We start from the raw sequence: 17,500 nt of genomic DNA on the forward strand, positions 1-17,500 counted from the left end.
AGAGGGAGGGATGCAACACGAGGACTTTCCGGGAGGTCACCCATCCTAGTACTACTCTCGCCCAAGCACGCTTAACTGCGGAGTTCTGATGGGATCTGGTGCATTAGTGCTGGTATGATCGCATCCGTTAGTATAAACCATGCAATCGCATATATCGTTTTTTGAAAACTCAAGGGATCCTTCAATGTGGGTCCCACTTGATATGTGGATCGGTTTATTCACCTTGGACGTGCTTCCAACCTCAAAAAACAAGAGATAACCATATCCAAACATAATTTTGTGCTCCTAGCTAATTGTGTCGCGATCACAAAAAAACATCCGAAACACCTTAAAACGTCAAAATTCGGCCTCCGGAATGCTCCAGCAGTACGAAGACCCATTGCCTTGCCAGAAACACTCTTGGGGCTTTCCGAAATGGTATTATGGGTCGCGTGGTTCCTCACGATGTAAAAGTTACGACGTTCTGTTTGTACTATATAGTCTTACGCAACAACCAAAAAAAAAAAAAAAAAAAGAGGGAGCGATGCAACACGAGGACTTTCTGGGAGGTCACCCATCCTAGTACTACTCTCGCCCAAGCACGCTTAACTGCGGAGTTCTGATGGGATCCGGTGCATTAGTGCTGGTATGATCGCATCCGTTAGTATAAACCATGCAATCGCATATATCGTTTTTTGAAAACTCAAGGGATCCTTCAATGTGGGTCCCACTTGATATGTGGATCGGTTTATTCACCTTGGACGTGCTTCCAACCGCAAAAAACAAGAGATAACCATATCCAAACATAATTTTGTGCTCGTAGCTAATTGTGTCGCGATCACAAAAAAACATCCGAAACACCTTAAAACGTAAAAATTCGGCCTCCGGAATGGTCCAACGGTACGAAGACCCATTGCCTTGCCAGAAACACTCTTGGGGCTTTCCGAAATGGTATTATGGGTCGCGTGGTTCCTCACGATGTAAAAGTTACGACGTTCTGTTTGTACTATATAGTCTTACGCAACAACCAAAAAAAAAAAAAAAAAAAAAGAGGGAGGGATGCAACAAGAGGACTTTCCGGGAGGTCACCCATCCTAGTACTACTCTCGCCCAAGCACGCTTAACTGCGGAGTTCTGATGGGATCCGGTGCATTAGTGCTGGTATGATCGCATCCGTTAGTATAAACCATGCAATCGCATATATCGTTTTTTGAAAACTCAAGGGATCCTTCAATGTGGGTCCCACTTGATATGTGGATCGCTTTATTCACCTTGGACGTGCTTCCAACCGCAAAAAACAAGAGATAACCATATCCAAACATAATTTTGTGCTCGTAGCTAATTGTGTCGCGATCACAAAAAAACATCCGAAACACCTTAAAACGTCAAAATTCGGCCTCCGGAATGGTCCAACGGTACGAAGACCCATTGCCTTGCCAGAAACACTCTTGGGGGTTTCCGAAATGGTATTATGGGTCGCGTGGTTCCTCACGATGTAAAAGTTACGACGTTCTGTTTGTACTATATAGTCTTACGCAACAACCAAAAAAAAAAAAAAAAAAAAAAGAGGGAGGGATGCAACACGAGGACTTTCCGGGAGGTCACCCATCCTAGTACTACTCTCGCCCAAGCACGCTTAACTGCGGAGTTCTGATGGGATCCGGTGCATTAGTGCTGGTATGATCGCATCCGTTAGTATAAACCATGCAATCGCATATATCATTTTTTGAAAACTCAAGGGATCCTTCAATGTGGGTCCCACTTGATATGTGGATCGGTTTATTCACCTTGGACGTGCTTCCAACCGCAAAAAACAAGAGATAACCATATCCAAACATAATTTTGTGCTCCTAGCTAATTGTGTCGCGATCACAAAAAAACATCCGAAACACCTTAAAACGTCAAAATTCGGCCTCCGGAATGGTCCAACGGTACGAAGACCCATTGCCTTGCCAGAAACACTCTTGGGGCTTTCCGAAATGGTATTATGGGTCGCGTGGTTCCTCACGATGTAGAAGTTACGACGTTCTGTTTGTACTATATAGTCTTACGCAACAACCAAAAAAAAAAAAAAAAAAAAGAGGGAGGGATGCAACACGAGGACTTTCCGGGAGGTCACCCATCCTAGTACTACTCTCGCCCAAGCACGCTTAACTGCGGAGTTCTGATGGGATCTGGTGCATTAGTGCTGGTATGATCGCATCCGTTAGTATAAACCATGCAATCGCATATATCGTTTTTTGAAAACTCAAGGGATCCTTCAATGTGGGTCCCACTTGATATGTGGATCGGTTTATTCACCTTGGACGTGCTTCCAACCTCAAAAAACAAGAGATAACCATATCCAAACATAATTTTGTGCTCCTAGCTAATTGTGTCGCGATCACAAAAAAACATCCGAAACACCTTAAAACGTCAAAATTCGGCCTCCGGAATGCTCCAGCAGTACGAAGACCCATTGCCTTGCCAGAAACACTCTTGGGGCTTTCCGAAATGGTATTATGGGTCGCGTGGTTCCTCACGATGTAAAAGTTACGACGTTCTGTTTGTACTATATAGTCTTACGCAACAACCAAAAAAAAAAAAAAAAAAAGAGGGAGCGATGCAACACGAGGACTTTCTGGGAGGTCACCCATCCTAGTACTACTCTCGCCCAAGCACGCTTAACTGCGGAGTTCTGATGGGATCCGGTGCATTAGTGCTGGTATGATCGCATCCGTTAGTATAAACCATGCAATCGCATATATCGTTTTTTGAAAACTCAAGGGATCCTTCAATGTGGGTCCCACTTGATATGTGGATCGGTTTATTCACCTTGGACGTGCTTCCAACCGCAAAAAACAAGAGATAACCATATCCAAACATAATTTTGTGCTCGTAGCTAATTGTGTCGCGATCACAAAAAAACATCCGAAACACCTTAAAACGTAAAAATTCGGCCTCCGGAATGGTCCAACGGTACGAAGACCCATTGCCTTGCCAGAAACACTCTTGGGGCTTTCCGAAATGGTATTATGGGTCGCGTGGTTCCTCACGATGTAAAAGTTACGACGTTCTGTTTGTACTATATAGTCTTACGCAACAACCAAAAAAAAAAAAAAAAAAAAAGAGGGAGGGATGCAACAAGAGGACTTTCCGGGAGGTCACCCATCCTAGTACTACTCTCGCCCAAGCACGCTTAACTGCGGAGTTCTGATGGGATCCGGTGCATTAGTGCTGGTATGATCGCATCCGTTAGTATAAACCATGCAATCGCATATATCGTTTTTTGAAAACTCAAGGGATCCTTCAATGTGGGTCCCACTTGATATGTGGATCGCTTTATTCACCTTGGACGTGCTTCCAACCGCAAAAAACAAGAGATAACCATATCCAAACATAATTTTGTGCTCGTAGCTAATTGTGTCGCGATCACAAAAAAACATCCGAAACACCTTAAAACGTCAAAATTCGGCCTCCGGAATGGTCCAACGGTACGAAGACCCATTGCCTTGCCAGAAACACTCTTGGGGGTTTCCGAAATGGTATTATGGGTCGCGTGGTTCCTCACGATGTAAAAGTTACGACGTTCTGTTTGTACTATATAGTCTTACGCAACAACCAAAAAAAAAAAAAAAAAAAAAAGAGGGAGGGATGCAACACGAGGACTTTCCGGGAGGTCACCCATCCTAGTACTACTCTCGCCCAAGCACGCTTAACTGCGGAGTTCTGATGGGATCCGGTGCATTAGTGCTGGTATGATCGCATCCGTTAGTATAAACCATGCAATCGCATATATCATTTTTTGAAAACTCAAGGGATCCTTCAATGTGGGTCCCACTTGATATGTGGATCGGTTTATTCACCTTGGACGTGCTTCCAACCGCAAAAAACAAGAGATAACCATATCCAAACATAATTTTGTGCTCCTAGCTAATTGTGTCGCGATCACAAAAAAACATCCGAAACACCTTAAAACGTCAAAATTCGGCCTCCGGAATGGTCCAACGGTACGAAGACCCATTGCCTTGCCAGAAACACTCTTGGGGCTTTCCGAAATGGTATTATGGGTCGCGTGGTTCCTCACGATGTAGAAGTTACGACGTTCTGTTTGTACTATATAGTCTTACGCAACAACCAAAAAAAAAAAAAAAAAAAAGAGGGAGGGATGCAACACGAGGACTTTCCGGGAGGTCACCCATCCTAGTACTACTCTCGCCCAAGCACGCTTAACTGCGGAGTTCTGATGGGATCTGGTGCATTAGTGCTGGTATGATCGCATCCGTTAGTATAAACCATGCAATCGCATATATCGTTTTTTGAAAACTCAAGGGATCCTTCAATGTGGGTCCCACTTGATATGTGGATCGGTTTATTCACCTTGGACGTGCTTCCAACCTCAAAAAACAAGAGATAACCATATCCAAACATAATTTTGTGCTCCTAGCTAATTGTGTCGCGATCACAAAAAAACATCCGGAACACCTTAAAACGTCAAAATTCGGCCTCCGGAATCTCCAGCAGTACGAAGACCCATTGCCTTGCCAGAAACACTCTTGGGGCTTTCCGAAATGGTATTATGGGTCGCGTTGTTCCTCACGATGTAAAAGTTACGACGTTCTGTTTGTACTATATAGTCTTACGCAACAACCAAAAAAAAAAAAAAAAAAAGAGGGAGCGATGCAACACGAGGACTTTCTGGGAGGTCACCCATCCTAGTACTACTCTCGCCCAAGCACGCTTAACTGCGGAGTTCTGATGGGATCCGGTGCATTAGTGCTGGTATGATCGCATCCGTTAGTATAAACCATGCAATCGCATATATCGTTTTTTGAAAACTCAAGGGATCCTTCAATGTGGGTCCCACTTGATATGTGGATCGGTTTATTCACCTTGGACGTGCTTCCAACCGCAAAAAACAAGAGATAACCATATCCAAACATAATTTTGTGCTCGTAGCTAATTGTGTCGCGATCACAAAAAAACATCCGAAACACCTTAAAACGTAAAAATTCGGCCTCCGGAATGGTCCAACGGTACGAAGACCCATTGCCTTGCCAGAAACACTCTTGGGGCTTTCCGAAATGGTATTATGGGTCGCGTGGTTCCTCACGATGTAAAAGTTACGACGTTCTGTTTGTACTATATAGTCTTACGCAACAACCAAAAAAAAAAAAAAAAAAAGAGGGAGCGATGCAACACGAGGACTTTCTGGGAGGTCACCCATCCTAGTACTACTCTCGCCCAAGCACGCTTAACTGCGGAGTTCTGATGGGATCCGGTGCATTAGTGCTGGTATGATCGCATCCGTTAGTATAAACCATGCAATCGCATATATCGTTTTTTGAAAACTCAAGGGATCCTTCAATGTGGGTCCCACTTGATATGTGGATCGGTTTATTCACCTTGGACGTGCTTCCAACCGCAAAAAACAAGAGATAACCATATCCAAACATAATTTTGTGCTCGTAGCTAATTGTGTCGCGATCACAAAAAAACATCCGAAACACCTTAAAACGTAAAAATTCGGCCTCCGGAATGGTCCAACGGTACGAAGACCCATTGCCTTGCCAGAAACACTCTTGGGGCTTTCCGAAATGGTATTATGGGTCGCGTGGTTCCTCACGATGTAAAAGTTACGACGTTCTGTTTGTACTATATAGTCTTACGCAACAACCAAAAAAAAAAAAAAAAAAAAAGAGGGAGGGATGCAACAAGAGGACTTTCCGGGAGGTCACCCATCCTAGTACTACTCTCGCCCAAGCACGCTTAACTGCGGAGTTCTGATGGGATCCGGTGCATTAGTGCTGGTATGATCGCATCCGTTAGTATAAACCATGCAATCGCATATATCGTTTTTTGAAAACTCAAGGGATCCTTCAATGTGGGTCCCACTTGATATGTGGATCGGTTTATTCACCTTGGACGTGCTTCCAACCGCAAAAAACAAGAGATAACCATATCCAAACATAATTTTGTGCTCCTAGCTAATTGTGTCGCGATCACAAAAAAACATCCGAAACACCTTAAAACGTCAAAATTCGGCCTCCGGAATGGTCCAACGGTACGAAGACCCATTGCCTTGCCAGAAACACTCTTGGGGCTTTCCGAAATGGTATTATGGGTCGCGTGGTTCCTCACGATGTAAAAGTTACGACGTTCTGTTTGTACTATATAGTCTTACGCAACAACCAAAAAAAAAAAAAAAAAAAGAGGGAGGGATGCAACACGAGGACTTTCCGGGAGGTCACCCATCCTAGTACTACTCTCGCCCAAGCACGCTTAACTGCGGAGTTCTGATGGGATCCGGTGCATTAGTGCTGGTATGATCGCATCTGTTAGTATAAACCATGCAATCGCATATATCGTTTTTTGAAAACTCAAGGGATCCTTCAATGTGGGTCCCACTTGATATGTGGATCGCTTTATTCACCTTGGACGTGCTTCCAACCGCAAAAAACAAGAGATAACCATATCCAAACATAATTTTGTGCTCGTAGCTAATTGTGTCGCGATCACAAAAAAACATCCGAAACACCTTAAAACGTCAAAATTCGGCCTCCGGAATGGTCCAACGGTACGAAGACCCATTGCCTTGCCAGAAACACTCTTGGGGCTTTCCGAAATGGTATTATGGGTCGCGTGGTTCCTCACGATGTAAAAGTTACGATGTTCTGTTTGTACTATATAGTCTTACGCAACAACCAAAAAAAAAAAAAAAAAAAGAGGGAGGGATGCAACACGAGGACTTTCCGGGAGGTCACCCATCCTAGTACTACTCTCTCCCAAGCACGCTTGACTGTGGAGTTCTGATGGGATCCGGTGCATTAGTGCTGGTATGATCGCATCTGTTAGTATAAACCATGCAATCGCATATATCGTTTTTTGAAAACTCAAGGGATCCTTCAATGTGGGTCCCACTTGATATGTGGATCGCTTTATTCACCTTGGACGTGCTTTCAACCGCAAAAAACAAGAGATAACCATATCCAAACATAATTTTGTGCTCCTAGCTAATTGTGTCGCGATCACAAAAAAACATCCGAAACACCTTAAAACGTCAAAATTCGGCCTCCGGAATGGTCCAACGGTACGAAGACCCATTGCCTTGCCAGAAACACTCTTGGGGCTTTCCAAAATGGTATTATGGGTCGCGTGGTTCCTCACGATGTAAAAGTTACGACGTTCTGTTTGTACTATATAGTCTTACGCAACAACCAAAAAAAAAAAAAAAAAAAAAAGAGGGAGGGATGCAACACGAGGACTTTCCGGGAGGTCACCCATCCTAGTACTACTCTCGCCCAAGCACGCTTAACTGCGGAGTTCTGATGGGATCCGGTGCATTAGTGCTGGTATGATCGCATCTGTTAGTATAAACCATGCAATCGCATATATCGTTTTTTGAAAACTCAAGGGATCCTTCAATGTGGGTCCCACTTGATATGTGGATCGCTTTATTCACCTTGGACGTGCTTCCAACCGCAAAAAACAAGAGATAACCATATCCAAACATAATTTTGTGCTCGTAGCTAATTGTGTCGCGATCACAAAAAAACATCCGAAACACCTTAAAACGTCAAAATTCGGCCTCCGGAATGGTCCAACGGTACGAAGACCCATTTCCTTGCCAGAAACACTCTTGGGGCTTTCCGAAATGGTATTATGGGTCGCGTGGTTCCTCACGATGTAAAAGTTACGACGTTCTGTTTGTACTATATAGTCTTACGCAACAACCAAAAAAAAAAAAAAAAAAAGAGGGAGGGATGCAACAAGAGGACTTTCCGGGAGGTCACCCATCCTAGTACTACTCTCGCCCAAGCACGCTTAACTGCGGAGTTCTGATGGGATCCGGTGCATTAGTGCTGGTATGATCGCATCTGTTAGTATAAACCATGCAATCGCATATATCGTTTTTTGAAAACTCAAGGGATCCTTCAATGTGGGTCCCACTTGATATGTGGATCGCTTTATTCACCTTGGACGTGCTTCCAACCGCAAAAAACAAGAGATAACCATATCCAAACATAATTTTGTGCTCGTAGCTAATTGTGTCGCGATCACAAAAAAACATCCGAAACACCTTAAAACGTCAAAATTCGGCCTCCGGAATGGTCCAACGGTACGAAGACCCATTGCCTTGCCAGAAACACTCTTGGGGCTTTCCGAAATGGTATTATGGGTCGCGTGGTTCCTCACTATGTAAAAGTTACGACGTTCTGTTTGTACTATATAGTCTTACGCAACAACCAAAAAAAAAAAAAAAAAAAAGAGGGAGGGATGCAACACGAGGACTTTCCGGGAGGTCACCCATCCTAGTACTACTCTCTCCCAAGCACGCTTGACTGTGGAGTTCTGATGGGATCCGGTGCATTAGTGCTGGTATGATCGCATCTGTTAGTATAAACCATGCAATCGCATATATCGTTTTTTGAAAACTCAAGGGATCCTTCAATGTGGGTCCCACTTGATATGTGGATCGCTTTATTCACCTTGGACGTGCTTTCAACCGCAAAAAACAAGAGATAACCATATCCAAACATAATTTTGTGCTCCTAGCTAATTGTGTCGCGATCACAAAAAAACATCCGAAACACCTTAAAACGTCAAAATTCGGCCTCCGGAATGGTCCAACAGTACGAAGACCCATTGCCTTGCCAGAAACACTCTTGGGGCTTTCCAAAATGGTATTATGGGTCGCGTGGTTCCTCACGATGTAAAAGTTACGACGTTCTGTTTGTACTATATAGTCTTACGCAACAACCAAAAAAAAAAAAAAAAAAAAAGAGGGAGGGATGCAACACGTGGACTTTCCGGGAGGTCACCCATCCTAGTACTACTCTCGCCCAAGCACGCTTGACTGCGGAGTTCTGATGGGATCCGGTGCATTAGTGCTGGTATGATCGCATCTGTTAGTATAAACCATGCAATCGCATATATCGTTTTTTGAAAACTCAAGGGATCCTTCAATGTGGGTCCCACTTGATATGTGGATCGGTTTATTCACCTTGGACGTGCTTCCAACCGCAAAAAACAAGAGATAACCATATCCAAACATAATTTTGTGCTCGTAGCTAATTGTGTCGCGATCACAAAAAAACATCCGAAACACCTTAAAACGTCAAAATTCGGCCTCCGGAATGGTCCAACGGTACGAAGACCCATTGCCTTGCCAGAAACACTCTTGGGGCTTTCCGAAATGGTATTATGGGTCGCGTGGTTCCTCACGATGTAAAAGTTACGACGTTCTGTTTGTACTATATAGTCTTACGCAACAACCAAAAAAAAAAAAAAAAAAAGAGGGAGGGATGCAACACGAGGACTTTCCGGGAGGTCACCCATCCTAGTACTACTCTCGCCCAAGCACGCTTAACTGCGGAGTTCTGATGGGATCCGGTGCATTAGTGCTGGTATGATCGCATCTGTTAGTATAAACCATGCAATCGCATATATCGTTTTTTGAAAACTCAAGGGATCCTTCAATGTGGGTCCCACTTGATATGTGGATCGCTTTATTCACCTTGGACGTGCTTCCAACCGCAAAAAACAAGAGATAACCATATCCAAACATAATTTTGTGCTCGTAGCTAATTGTGTCGCGATCACAAAAAAACATCCGAAACACCTTAAAACGTCAAAATTCGGCCTCCGGAATGGTCCAACGGTACGAAGACCCATTGCCTTGCCAGAAACACTCTTGGGGCTTTCCGAAATGGTATTATGGGTCGCGTGGTTCCTCACGATGTAAAAGTTACGATGTTCTGTTTGTACTATATAGTCTTACGCAACAACCAAAAAAAAAAAAAAAAAAAGAGGGAGGGATGCAACACGAGGACTTTCCGGGAGGTCACCCATCCTAGTACTACTCTCTCCCAAGCACGCTTGACTGTGGAGTTCTGATGGGATCCGGTGCATTAGTGCTGGTATGATCGCATCTGTTAGTATAAACCATGCAATCGCATATATCGTTTTTTGAAAACTCAAGGGATCCTTCAATGTGGGTCCCACTTGATATGTGGATCGCTTTATTCACCTTGGACGTGCTTTCAACCGCAAAAAACAAGAGATAACCATATCCAAACATAATTTTGTGCTCCTAGCTAATTGTGTCGCGATCACAAAAAAACATCCGAAACACCTTAAAACGTCAAAATTCGGCCTCCGGAATGGTCCAACGGTACGAAGACCCATTGCCTTGCCAGAAACACTCTTGGGGCTTTCCAAAATGGTATTATGGGTCGCGTGGTTCCTCACGATGTAAAAGTTACGACGTTCTGTTTGTACTATATAGTCTTACGCAACAACCAAAAAAAAAAAAAAAAAAAAAAGAGGGAGGGATGCAACACGAGGACTTTCCGGGAGGTCACCCATCCTAGTACTACTCTCGCCCAAGCACGCTTAACTGCGGAGTTCTGATGGGATCCGGTGCATTAGTGCTGGTATGATCGCATCTGTTAGTATAAACCATGCAATCGCATATATCGTTTTTTGAAAACTCAAGGGATCCTTCAATGTGGGTCCCACTTGATATGTGGATCGCTTTATTCACCTTGGACGTGCTTCCAACCGCAAAAAACAAGAGATAACCATATCCAAACATAATTTTGTGCTCGTAGCTAATTGTGTCGCGATCACAAAAAAACATCCGAAACACCTTAAAACGTCAAAATTCGGCCTCCGGAATGGTCCAACGGTACGAAGACCCATTTCCTTGCCAGAAACACTCTTGGGGCTTTCCGAAATGGTATTATGGGTCGCGTGGTTCCTCACGATGTAAAAGTTACGACGTTCTGTTTGTACTATATAGTCTTACGCAACAACCAAAAAAAAAAAAAAAAAAAGAGGGAGGGATGCAACAAGAGGACTTTCCGGGAGGTCACCCATCCTAGTACTACTCTCGCCCAAGCACGCTTAACTGCGGAGTTCTGATGGGATCCGGTGCATTAGTGCTGGTATGATCGCATCTGTTAGTATAAACCATGCAATCGCATATATCGTTTTTTGAAAACTCAAGGGATCCTTCAATGTGGGTCCCACTTGATATGTGGATCGCTTTATTCACCTTGGACGTGCTTCCAACCGCAAAAAACAAGAGATAACCATATCCAAACATAATTTTGTGCTCGTAGCTAATTGTGTCGCGATCACAAAAAAACATCCGAAACACCTTAAAACGTCAAAATTCGGCCTCCGGAATGGTCCAACGGTACGAAGACCCATTGCCTTGCCAGAAACACTCTTGGGGCTTTCCGAAATGGTATTATGGGTCGCGTGGTTCCTCACTATGTAAAAGTTACGACGTTCTGTTTGTACTATATAGTCTTACGCAACAACCAAAAAAAAAAAAAAAAAAAGAGGGAGGGATGCAACACGAGGACTTTCCGGGAGGTCACCCATCCTAGTACTACTCTCTCCCAAGCACGCTTGACTGTGGAGTTCTGATGGGATCCGGTGCATTAGTGCTGGTATGATCGCATCTGTTAGTATAAACCATGCAATCGCATATATCGTTTTTTGAAAACTCAAGGGATCCTTCAATGTGGGTCCCACTTGATATGTGGATCGCTTTATTCACCTTGGACGTGCTTCCAACCGCAAAAAACAAGAGATAACCATATCCAAACATAATTTTGTGCTCGTAGCTAATTGTGTCGCGATCACAAAAAAACATCCGAAACACCTTAAAACGTCAAAATTCGGCCTCCGGAATGGTCCAACAGTACGAAGACCCATTGCCTTGCCAGAAACACTCTTGGGGCTTTCCAAAATGGTATTATGGGTCGCGTGGTTCCTCACGATGTAAAAGTTACGACGTTCTGTTTGTACTATATAGTCTTACGCAACAACCAAAAAAAAAAAAAAAAAAAAAGAGGGAGGGATGCAACACGTGGACTTTCCGGGAGGTCACCCATCCTAGTACTACTCTCGCCCAAGCACGCTTGACTGCGGAGTTCTGATGGGATCCGGTGCATTAGTGCTGGTATGATCGCATCTGTTAGTATAAACCATGCAATCGCATATATCGTTTTTTGAAAACTCAAGGGATCCTTCAATGTGGGTCCCACTTGATATGTGGATCGGTTTATTCACCTTGGACGTGCTTCCAACCGCAAAAAACAAGAGATAACCATATCCAAACATAATTTTGTGCTCGTAGCTAATTGTGTCGCGATCACAAAAAAACATCCGAAACACCTTAAAACGTAAAAATTCGGCCTCCGGAATGGTCCAACGGTACAAAAACCCATTACCTTGCCAGAAACACTCTTGGGGCTTTCCGAAATGGTATTATGGGTCGCGTGGTTCCTCACGATGTAAAAGTTACGACGTTCTATTTGTACTATATAGTCTTACGCAACAACCAAAAAAAAAAAAAAAAAAAGAGGGAGGGATGCAACACGAGGACTTTCCGGGAGGTCACCCATCCTAGTACTACTCTCGCCCAAGCACGCTTGACTGCGGAGTTCTGATGGGATCCGGTGCATTAGTGCTGGTATGATCGCATCTGTTAGTATAAACCATGCAATCGCATATATCGTTTTTTGAAAACTCAAGGGATCCTTCAATATGGGTCCCACTTGATATGTGGATCGCTTTATTCACCTTGGACGTGCTTTCAACCGCAAAAAACAAGAGATAACCATATCCAAACATAATTTTGTGCTCGTAGCTAATTGTGTCGCGATCACAAAAAAACATCCGAAACACCTTAAAACGTCAAAACTCGGCCTCCGGAATGGTCCAATGGTACGAAGACCCATTGCCTTGCTAGAAACACTCTTGGGGCTTTCCAAAATGGTATTATGGGTCGCGTGGTTCCTCACGATGTAAAAGTTATGAGGTTCTGTTTGTACTATATAGTCTTACGCAACAACCAAAAAAAAAAAAAAAAAAAAAGAGGGAGGGATGCAACACGAGGACTTTCCGGGAGGTCACCCATCCTAGTACTACTCTCGCCCAAGCACGCTTGACTGCGGAGTTCTGATGGGATCCGGTGCATTAGTGCTGGTATGATCGCATCTGTTAGTATAAACCATGCAATCGCATATATCGTTTTTTGAAAACTCAAGGGATCCTTCAATGTGGGTCCCACTTGATATGTGGATCGGTTTATTCACCTTGGACGTGCTTCCAACCGCAAAAAACAAGAGATAACCATATCCAAACATAATTTTGTGCTCGTAGCTAATTGTGTCGCGATCACAAAAAAACATCCGAAACACCTTAAAACGTAAAAATTCGGCCTCCGGAATGGTCCAACGGTACAAAAACCCATTACCTTGCCAGAAACACTCTTGGGGCTTTCCGAAATGGTATTATGGGTCGCGTGGTTCCTCACGATGTAAAAGTTACGACGTTCTGTTTGTACTATATAGTCTTACGCAACAACCAAAAAAAAAAAAAAAAAAAAGAGGGAGGGATGCAACACGAGGACTTTCCGGGAGGTCACCCATCCTAGTACTACTCTCGCCCAAGCACGCTTGACTGCGGAGTTCTGATGGGATCCGGTGCATTAGTGCTGGTATGATCGCATCTGTTAGTATAAACCATGCAATCGCATATATCGTTTTTTGAAAACTCAAGGGATCCTTCAATGTGGGTCCCACTTGATATGTGGATCGGTTTATTCACCTTGGACGTGCTTCCAACCGCAAAAAACAAGAGATAACCATATCCAAACATAATTTTGTGCTCCTAGCTAATTGTGTCGCGATCACAAAAAAACATCCGAAACACCTTAAAACGTCAAAATTCGGCCTCCGGAATGGTCCAACAGTACGAAGACCCATTGCCTTGCCAGAAACACTCTTGGGGCTTTCCGAAATGGTATTATGGGTCGCGTGGTTCCTCACGATGTAAAAGTTACGACGTTCTATTTGTACTATATAGTCTTACGCAACAACCAAAAAAAAAAAAAAAAAAAAGAGGGAGGGATGCAACACGAGGACTTTCCGGGAGGTCACCCATCCTAGTACTACTCTCGCCCAAGCACGCTTGACTGCGGAGTTCTGATGGGATCCGGTGCATTAGTGCTGGTATGATCGCATCTGTTAGTATAAACCATGCAATCGCATATATCGTTTTTTGAAAACTCAAGGGATCCTTCAATGTGGGTCCCACTTGATATGTGGATCGCTTTATTCACCTTGGACGTGCTTTCAACCGCAAAAAACAAGAGATAACCATATCCAAACATAATTTTGTGCTCGTAGCTAATTGTGTCGCGATCACAAAAAAACATCCGAAACACCTTAAAACGTCAAAACTCGGCCTCCGGAATGGTCCAATGGTACGAAGACCCATTGCCTTGCTAGAAACACTCTTGGGGCTTTCCAAAATGGTATTATGGGTCGCGTGGTTCCTCACGATGTAAAAGTTATGAGGTTCTGTTTGTACTATATAGTCTTACGCAACAACCAAAAAAAAAAAAAAAAAAAAAAGAGGGAGGGATGCAACACGAGGACTTTCCGGGAGGTCACCCATCCTAGTACTACTCTCGCCCAAGCACGCTTGACTGCGGAGTTCTGATGGGATCCGGTGCATTAGTGCTGGTATGATCGCATCTGTTAGTATAAACCATGCAATCGCATATATCGTTTTTTGAAAACTCAAGGGATCCTTCAATGTGGGTCCCACTTGATATGTGGATCGCTTTATTCACCTTGGACGTGCTTCCAACCGCAAAAAACAAGAGATAACCATATCCAAACATAATTTTGTGCTCGTAGCTAATTGTGTCGCGATCACAAAAAAACATCCGAAACACCTTAAAACGTAAAAATTCGGCCTCCGGAATGGTCCAACGGTACAAAAACCCATTACCTTGCCAGAAACACTCTTGGGGCTTTCCGAAATGGTATTATGGGTCGCGTGGTTCCTCACGATGTAAAAGTTACGACGTTCTGTTTGTACTATATAGTCTTACGCAACAACCAAGAAAAAAAAAAAAAAAAGAGGGAGGGATGCAACACGAGGACTTTCCGGGAGGTCACCCATCCTAGTACTACTCTCGCCCAAGCACGCTTGACTGCGGAGTTCTGATGGGATCCGGTGCATTAGTGCTGGTATGATCGCATCTGTTAGTATAAACCATGCAATCGCATATATCGTTTTTTGAAAACTCAAGGGATCCTTCAATGTGGGTCCCACTTGATATGTGGATCGGTTTATTCACCTTGGACGTGCTTCCAACCGCAAAAAACAAGAGATAACCATATCCAAACATAATTTTGTGCTCCTAGCTAATTGTGTCGCGATCACAAAAAAACATCCGAAACACCTTAAAACGTCAAAATTCGGCCTCCGGAATGGTCCAACAGTACGAAGACCCATTGCCTTGCCAGAAACACTCTTGGGGCTTTCCGAAATGGTATTATGGGTCGCGTGGTTCCTCACGATGTAAAAGTTACGACGTTCTATTTGTACTATATAGTCTTACGCAACAACCAAAAAAAAAAAAAAAAAAAGAGGGAGGGATGCAACACGAGGACTTTCCGGGAGGTAACCCATCCTAGTACTACTCTCGCCGAAGCACGCTTGACTGCGGAGTTCTGATGGGATCCGGTGCATTAGTGCTGGTATGATCGCATCTGTTAGTATAAACCATGCAATCGCATATATCGTTTTTTGAAAACTCAAGGGATCCTTCAATGTGGGTCCCACATGATATGTGGATCGCTTTATTCACCTTGGACGTGCTTTCAACCGCAAAAAACAAGAGATAACCATATCCAAACATAATTTTGTGCTCGTAGCTAATTGTGTCGCGATCACAAAAAAACATCTGAAACACCTTAAAACGTCAAAATTCGGCCTCCGGAATGGTCCAACGGTACGAAGACCCATTGCCTTGCCAGAAACACTCTTGGGGCTTTCCAAAATTGTATTATGGGTCGCGTGGTTCCTCACGATGTAAAAGTTACGACGTTCTGTTTGTACTATATAGTCTTACGCAACAACCAAAAAAAAAAAAAAAAAAAAAGAGGGAGGGATGCAACACGAGGACTTTCCGGGAGGTCACCCATCCTAGTACTACTCTCGCCCAAGCACGCTTGACTGTGGAGTTCTGATGGGATCCGGTGGATTAGTGCTGGTATGATCGCATCTATTAGTATAAACCATGCAATCGCATATATCGTTTTTTGAAAACTCAAGGGATCCTTCAATGTGGGTCCCACTTGATATGTGGATCGGTTTATTCACCTTGGACGTGCTTCCAACCGCAAAAAACAAGAGATAACCATATCCAAACATAATTTTGTGCTCGTAGCTAATTGTGTCGCGATCACAAAAAAACATCCGAAACACCTTAAAACGTAAAAATTCGGCCTCCGGAATGGTCCAACGGTACAAAAACCCATTACCTTGCCAGAAACACTCTTGGGGCTTTCCGAAATGGTATTATGGGTCGCGTGGTTCCTCACGATGTAAAAGTTACGACATTCTATTTGTACTATATAGTCTTACGCAACAACCAAAAAAAAAAAAAAAAAAAGAGGGAGGGATGCAACACGAGGACTTTCCGGGAGGTCACCCATCCTAGTACTACTCTCGCCCAAGCACGCTTGACTGCGGAGTTCTGATGGGATCCGGTGCATTAGTGCTGGTATGATCGCATCTGTTAGTATAAACCATGCAATCGCATATATCGTTTTTTGAAAACTCAAAGGATCCTTCAATGTGGGTCCCACTTGATATGTGGATCGCTTTATTCACCTTGGACGTGCTTTCAACCGCAAAAAACAAGAGATAACCATATCCAAACATAATTTTGTGCTCGTAGCTAATTGTGTCGCGATCACAAAAAAACATCCGAAACACCTTAAAACGTCAAAACTCGGCCTCCGGAATGGTCCAATGGCACGAAGACCCATTGCCTTGCTAGAAACACTCTTGGGGCTTTCCAAAATGGTATTATGGGTCGCGTGGTTCCTCACGATGTAAAAGTTACGAGGTTCTGTTTGTACTATATAGTCTTACGCAACAACCAAAAAAAAAAAAAAAAAAAAAGAGGGAGGGATGCAACACGAGGACTTTCCGGGAGGTCACCCATCCTAGTACTACTCTCGCCCAAGCACGCTTGACTGCGGAGTTCTGATGGGATCCGGTGCATTAGTGCTGGTATGATCGCATCTGTTAGTATAAACCATGCAATCGCATATATCGTTTTTTGAAAACTCAAGGGATCCTTCAATGTGGGTCCCACTTGATATGTGGATCGGTTTATTCACCTTGGACGTGCTTCCAACCGCAAAAAACAAGAGATAACCATATCCAAACATAATTTTGTGCTCGTAGCTAATTGTGTCGCGATCACAAAAAAACATCCGAAACATCTTAAAACGTAAAAATTCGGCCTCCGGAATGGTCCAACGGTACGAAGACCCATTGCTTTGCCAGAAACACTCTTGGGGCTTTCCGAAATGGTATTATGGGTCGCGTGGTTCCTCACGATGTAAAAGTTACGACGTTCTGTTTGTACTATATAGTCTTACGCAACAACCAAAAAAAAAAAAAAAAAACAAAGAGGGAGGGATGCAACACG

At 43.6% G+C, this 17,500-nt stretch overlaps 27 non-coding genes and 8 pseudogenes across 27 annotated transcripts in view; all 35 read right to left on the reverse strand.

The window, feature by feature from the left end:
• Nucleotides 1–7: 7 nt before the first annotated feature.
• On the reverse strand, nucleotides 8–126 carry LOC147947147 (5S ribosomal RNA). Its single transcript, XR_015595857.1, has one exon. It is a non-coding gene; the product is annotated as a 5S ribosomal RNA (ribosomal RNA).
• A 394-nt stretch (nucleotides 127–520) lies between these two features.
• LOC147947148 (5S ribosomal RNA) lies at nucleotides 521–639 on the reverse strand. The gene has a single exon (XR_015595993.1). It is a non-coding gene; the product is annotated as a 5S ribosomal RNA (ribosomal RNA).
• A 396-nt stretch (nucleotides 640–1,035) lies between these two features.
• LOC147947149 (5S ribosomal RNA) lies at nucleotides 1,036–1,154 on the reverse strand. Its single transcript, XR_015595896.1, has one exon. It is a non-coding gene; the product is annotated as a 5S ribosomal RNA (ribosomal RNA).
• Nucleotides 1,155–1,551: 397 nt separating this feature from the next.
• On the reverse strand, nucleotides 1,552–1,670 carry LOC147947150 (5S ribosomal RNA). Its single transcript, XR_015596071.1, has one exon. It is a non-coding gene; the product is annotated as a 5S ribosomal RNA (ribosomal RNA).
• A 395-nt stretch (nucleotides 1,671–2,065) lies between these two features.
• Nucleotides 2,066–2,184, reverse strand: LOC147947151 (5S ribosomal RNA). Its single transcript, XR_015595858.1, has one exon. It is a non-coding gene; the product is annotated as a 5S ribosomal RNA (ribosomal RNA).
• Nucleotides 2,185–2,578: 394 nt separating this feature from the next.
• LOC147947152 (5S ribosomal RNA) lies at nucleotides 2,579–2,697 on the reverse strand. The gene has a single exon (XR_015595994.1). It is a non-coding gene; the product is annotated as a 5S ribosomal RNA (ribosomal RNA).
• A 396-nt stretch (nucleotides 2,698–3,093) lies between these two features.
• LOC147947153 (5S ribosomal RNA) lies at nucleotides 3,094–3,212 on the reverse strand. Its single transcript, XR_015595897.1, has one exon. It is a non-coding gene; the product is annotated as a 5S ribosomal RNA (ribosomal RNA).
• Nucleotides 3,213–3,609: 397 nt separating this feature from the next.
• LOC147947154 (5S ribosomal RNA) lies at nucleotides 3,610–3,728 on the reverse strand. The gene has a single exon (XR_015596078.1). It is a non-coding gene; the product is annotated as a 5S ribosomal RNA (ribosomal RNA).
• Nucleotides 3,729–4,123: 395 nt separating this feature from the next.
• LOC147947155 (5S ribosomal RNA) lies at nucleotides 4,124–4,242 on the reverse strand. The gene has a single exon (XR_015595859.1). It is a non-coding gene; the product is annotated as a 5S ribosomal RNA (ribosomal RNA).
• A 393-nt stretch (nucleotides 4,243–4,635) lies between these two features.
• Nucleotides 4,636–4,754, reverse strand: LOC147947156 (5S ribosomal RNA). The gene has a single exon (XR_015595995.1). It is a non-coding gene; the product is annotated as a 5S ribosomal RNA (ribosomal RNA).
• A 394-nt stretch (nucleotides 4,755–5,148) lies between these two features.
• On the reverse strand, nucleotides 5,149–5,267 carry LOC147947157 (5S ribosomal RNA). The gene has a single exon (XR_015595996.1). It is a non-coding gene; the product is annotated as a 5S ribosomal RNA (ribosomal RNA).
• A 396-nt stretch (nucleotides 5,268–5,663) lies between these two features.
• LOC147947158 (5S ribosomal RNA) lies at nucleotides 5,664–5,782 on the reverse strand. Its single transcript, XR_015595898.1, has one exon. It is a non-coding gene; the product is annotated as a 5S ribosomal RNA (ribosomal RNA).
• A 394-nt stretch (nucleotides 5,783–6,176) lies between these two features.
• Nucleotides 6,177–6,295, reverse strand: LOC147947159 (5S ribosomal RNA). The gene has a single exon (XR_015595815.1). It is a non-coding gene; the product is annotated as a 5S ribosomal RNA (ribosomal RNA).
• A 394-nt stretch (nucleotides 6,296–6,689) lies between these two features.
• On the reverse strand, nucleotides 6,690–6,808 carry LOC147947160 (5S ribosomal RNA; annotated as a pseudogene).
• A 397-nt stretch (nucleotides 6,809–7,205) lies between these two features.
• On the reverse strand, nucleotides 7,206–7,324 carry LOC147947161 (5S ribosomal RNA). Its single transcript, XR_015595817.1, has one exon. It is a non-coding gene; the product is annotated as a 5S ribosomal RNA (ribosomal RNA).
• Nucleotides 7,325–7,718: 394 nt separating this feature from the next.
• LOC147947162 (5S ribosomal RNA) lies at nucleotides 7,719–7,837 on the reverse strand (annotated as a pseudogene).
• A 395-nt stretch (nucleotides 7,838–8,232) lies between these two features.
• On the reverse strand, nucleotides 8,233–8,351 carry LOC147947163 (5S ribosomal RNA; annotated as a pseudogene).
• Nucleotides 8,352–8,747: 396 nt separating this feature from the next.
• Nucleotides 8,748–8,866, reverse strand: LOC147947164 (5S ribosomal RNA). Its single transcript, XR_015595881.1, has one exon. It is a non-coding gene; the product is annotated as a 5S ribosomal RNA (ribosomal RNA).
• A 394-nt stretch (nucleotides 8,867–9,260) lies between these two features.
• LOC147947165 (5S ribosomal RNA) lies at nucleotides 9,261–9,379 on the reverse strand. Its single transcript, XR_015595818.1, has one exon. It is a non-coding gene; the product is annotated as a 5S ribosomal RNA (ribosomal RNA).
• Nucleotides 9,380–9,773: 394 nt separating this feature from the next.
• LOC147947166 (5S ribosomal RNA) lies at nucleotides 9,774–9,892 on the reverse strand (annotated as a pseudogene).
• A 397-nt stretch (nucleotides 9,893–10,289) lies between these two features.
• On the reverse strand, nucleotides 10,290–10,408 carry LOC147947167 (5S ribosomal RNA). Its single transcript, XR_015595819.1, has one exon. It is a non-coding gene; the product is annotated as a 5S ribosomal RNA (ribosomal RNA).
• A 394-nt stretch (nucleotides 10,409–10,802) lies between these two features.
• Nucleotides 10,803–10,921, reverse strand: LOC147947168 (5S ribosomal RNA; annotated as a pseudogene).
• A 394-nt stretch (nucleotides 10,922–11,315) lies between these two features.
• On the reverse strand, nucleotides 11,316–11,434 carry LOC147947169 (5S ribosomal RNA; annotated as a pseudogene).
• Nucleotides 11,435–11,830: 396 nt separating this feature from the next.
• On the reverse strand, nucleotides 11,831–11,949 carry LOC147947170 (5S ribosomal RNA). The gene has a single exon (XR_015595882.1). It is a non-coding gene; the product is annotated as a 5S ribosomal RNA (ribosomal RNA).
• A 394-nt stretch (nucleotides 11,950–12,343) lies between these two features.
• On the reverse strand, nucleotides 12,344–12,462 carry LOC147947171 (5S ribosomal RNA). The gene has a single exon (XR_015595922.1). It is a non-coding gene; the product is annotated as a 5S ribosomal RNA (ribosomal RNA).
• A 396-nt stretch (nucleotides 12,463–12,858) lies between these two features.
• LOC147947172 (5S ribosomal RNA) lies at nucleotides 12,859–12,977 on the reverse strand. The gene has a single exon (XR_015595923.1). It is a non-coding gene; the product is annotated as a 5S ribosomal RNA (ribosomal RNA).
• Nucleotides 12,978–13,372: 395 nt separating this feature from the next.
• On the reverse strand, nucleotides 13,373–13,491 carry LOC147947173 (5S ribosomal RNA). Its single transcript, XR_015595924.1, has one exon. It is a non-coding gene; the product is annotated as a 5S ribosomal RNA (ribosomal RNA).
• A 395-nt stretch (nucleotides 13,492–13,886) lies between these two features.
• Nucleotides 13,887–14,005, reverse strand: LOC147947174 (5S ribosomal RNA). Its single transcript, XR_015595925.1, has one exon. It is a non-coding gene; the product is annotated as a 5S ribosomal RNA (ribosomal RNA).
• Nucleotides 14,006–14,402: 397 nt separating this feature from the next.
• On the reverse strand, nucleotides 14,403–14,521 carry LOC147947175 (5S ribosomal RNA). Its single transcript, XR_015595926.1, has one exon. It is a non-coding gene; the product is annotated as a 5S ribosomal RNA (ribosomal RNA).
• A 394-nt stretch (nucleotides 14,522–14,915) lies between these two features.
• LOC147947176 (5S ribosomal RNA) lies at nucleotides 14,916–15,034 on the reverse strand. Its single transcript, XR_015595927.1, has one exon. It is a non-coding gene; the product is annotated as a 5S ribosomal RNA (ribosomal RNA).
• A 394-nt stretch (nucleotides 15,035–15,428) lies between these two features.
• LOC147947177 (5S ribosomal RNA) lies at nucleotides 15,429–15,547 on the reverse strand (annotated as a pseudogene).
• Nucleotides 15,548–15,943: 396 nt separating this feature from the next.
• On the reverse strand, nucleotides 15,944–16,062 carry LOC147947178 (5S ribosomal RNA; annotated as a pseudogene).
• A 394-nt stretch (nucleotides 16,063–16,456) lies between these two features.
• Nucleotides 16,457–16,575, reverse strand: LOC147947179 (5S ribosomal RNA). The gene has a single exon (XR_015595928.1). It is a non-coding gene; the product is annotated as a 5S ribosomal RNA (ribosomal RNA).
• A 396-nt stretch (nucleotides 16,576–16,971) lies between these two features.
• On the reverse strand, nucleotides 16,972–17,090 carry LOC147947180 (5S ribosomal RNA). The gene has a single exon (XR_015595929.1). It is a non-coding gene; the product is annotated as a 5S ribosomal RNA (ribosomal RNA).
• A 397-nt stretch (nucleotides 17,091–17,487) lies between these two features.
• Nucleotides 17,488–17,500, reverse strand: part of LOC147947181 (5S ribosomal RNA) — a 119-nt gene continuing 106 nt past the window's right edge. The window contains exon 1 of the ribosomal RNA XR_015596088.1: nucleotides 17,488–17,500. This exon is cut by the window's right edge and continues 106 nt beyond it. This is a non-coding gene — a ribosomal RNA (5S ribosomal RNA).

Source organism: Camelina sativa, chromosome 3, assembly GCF_030686135.1.
Source record: "Camelina sativa cultivar CO46 ecotype springtype chromosome 3, ASM3068613v1".
Lineage (NCBI taxonomy): Eukaryota > Viridiplantae > Streptophyta > Magnoliopsida > Brassicales > Brassicaceae > Camelina > Camelina sativa.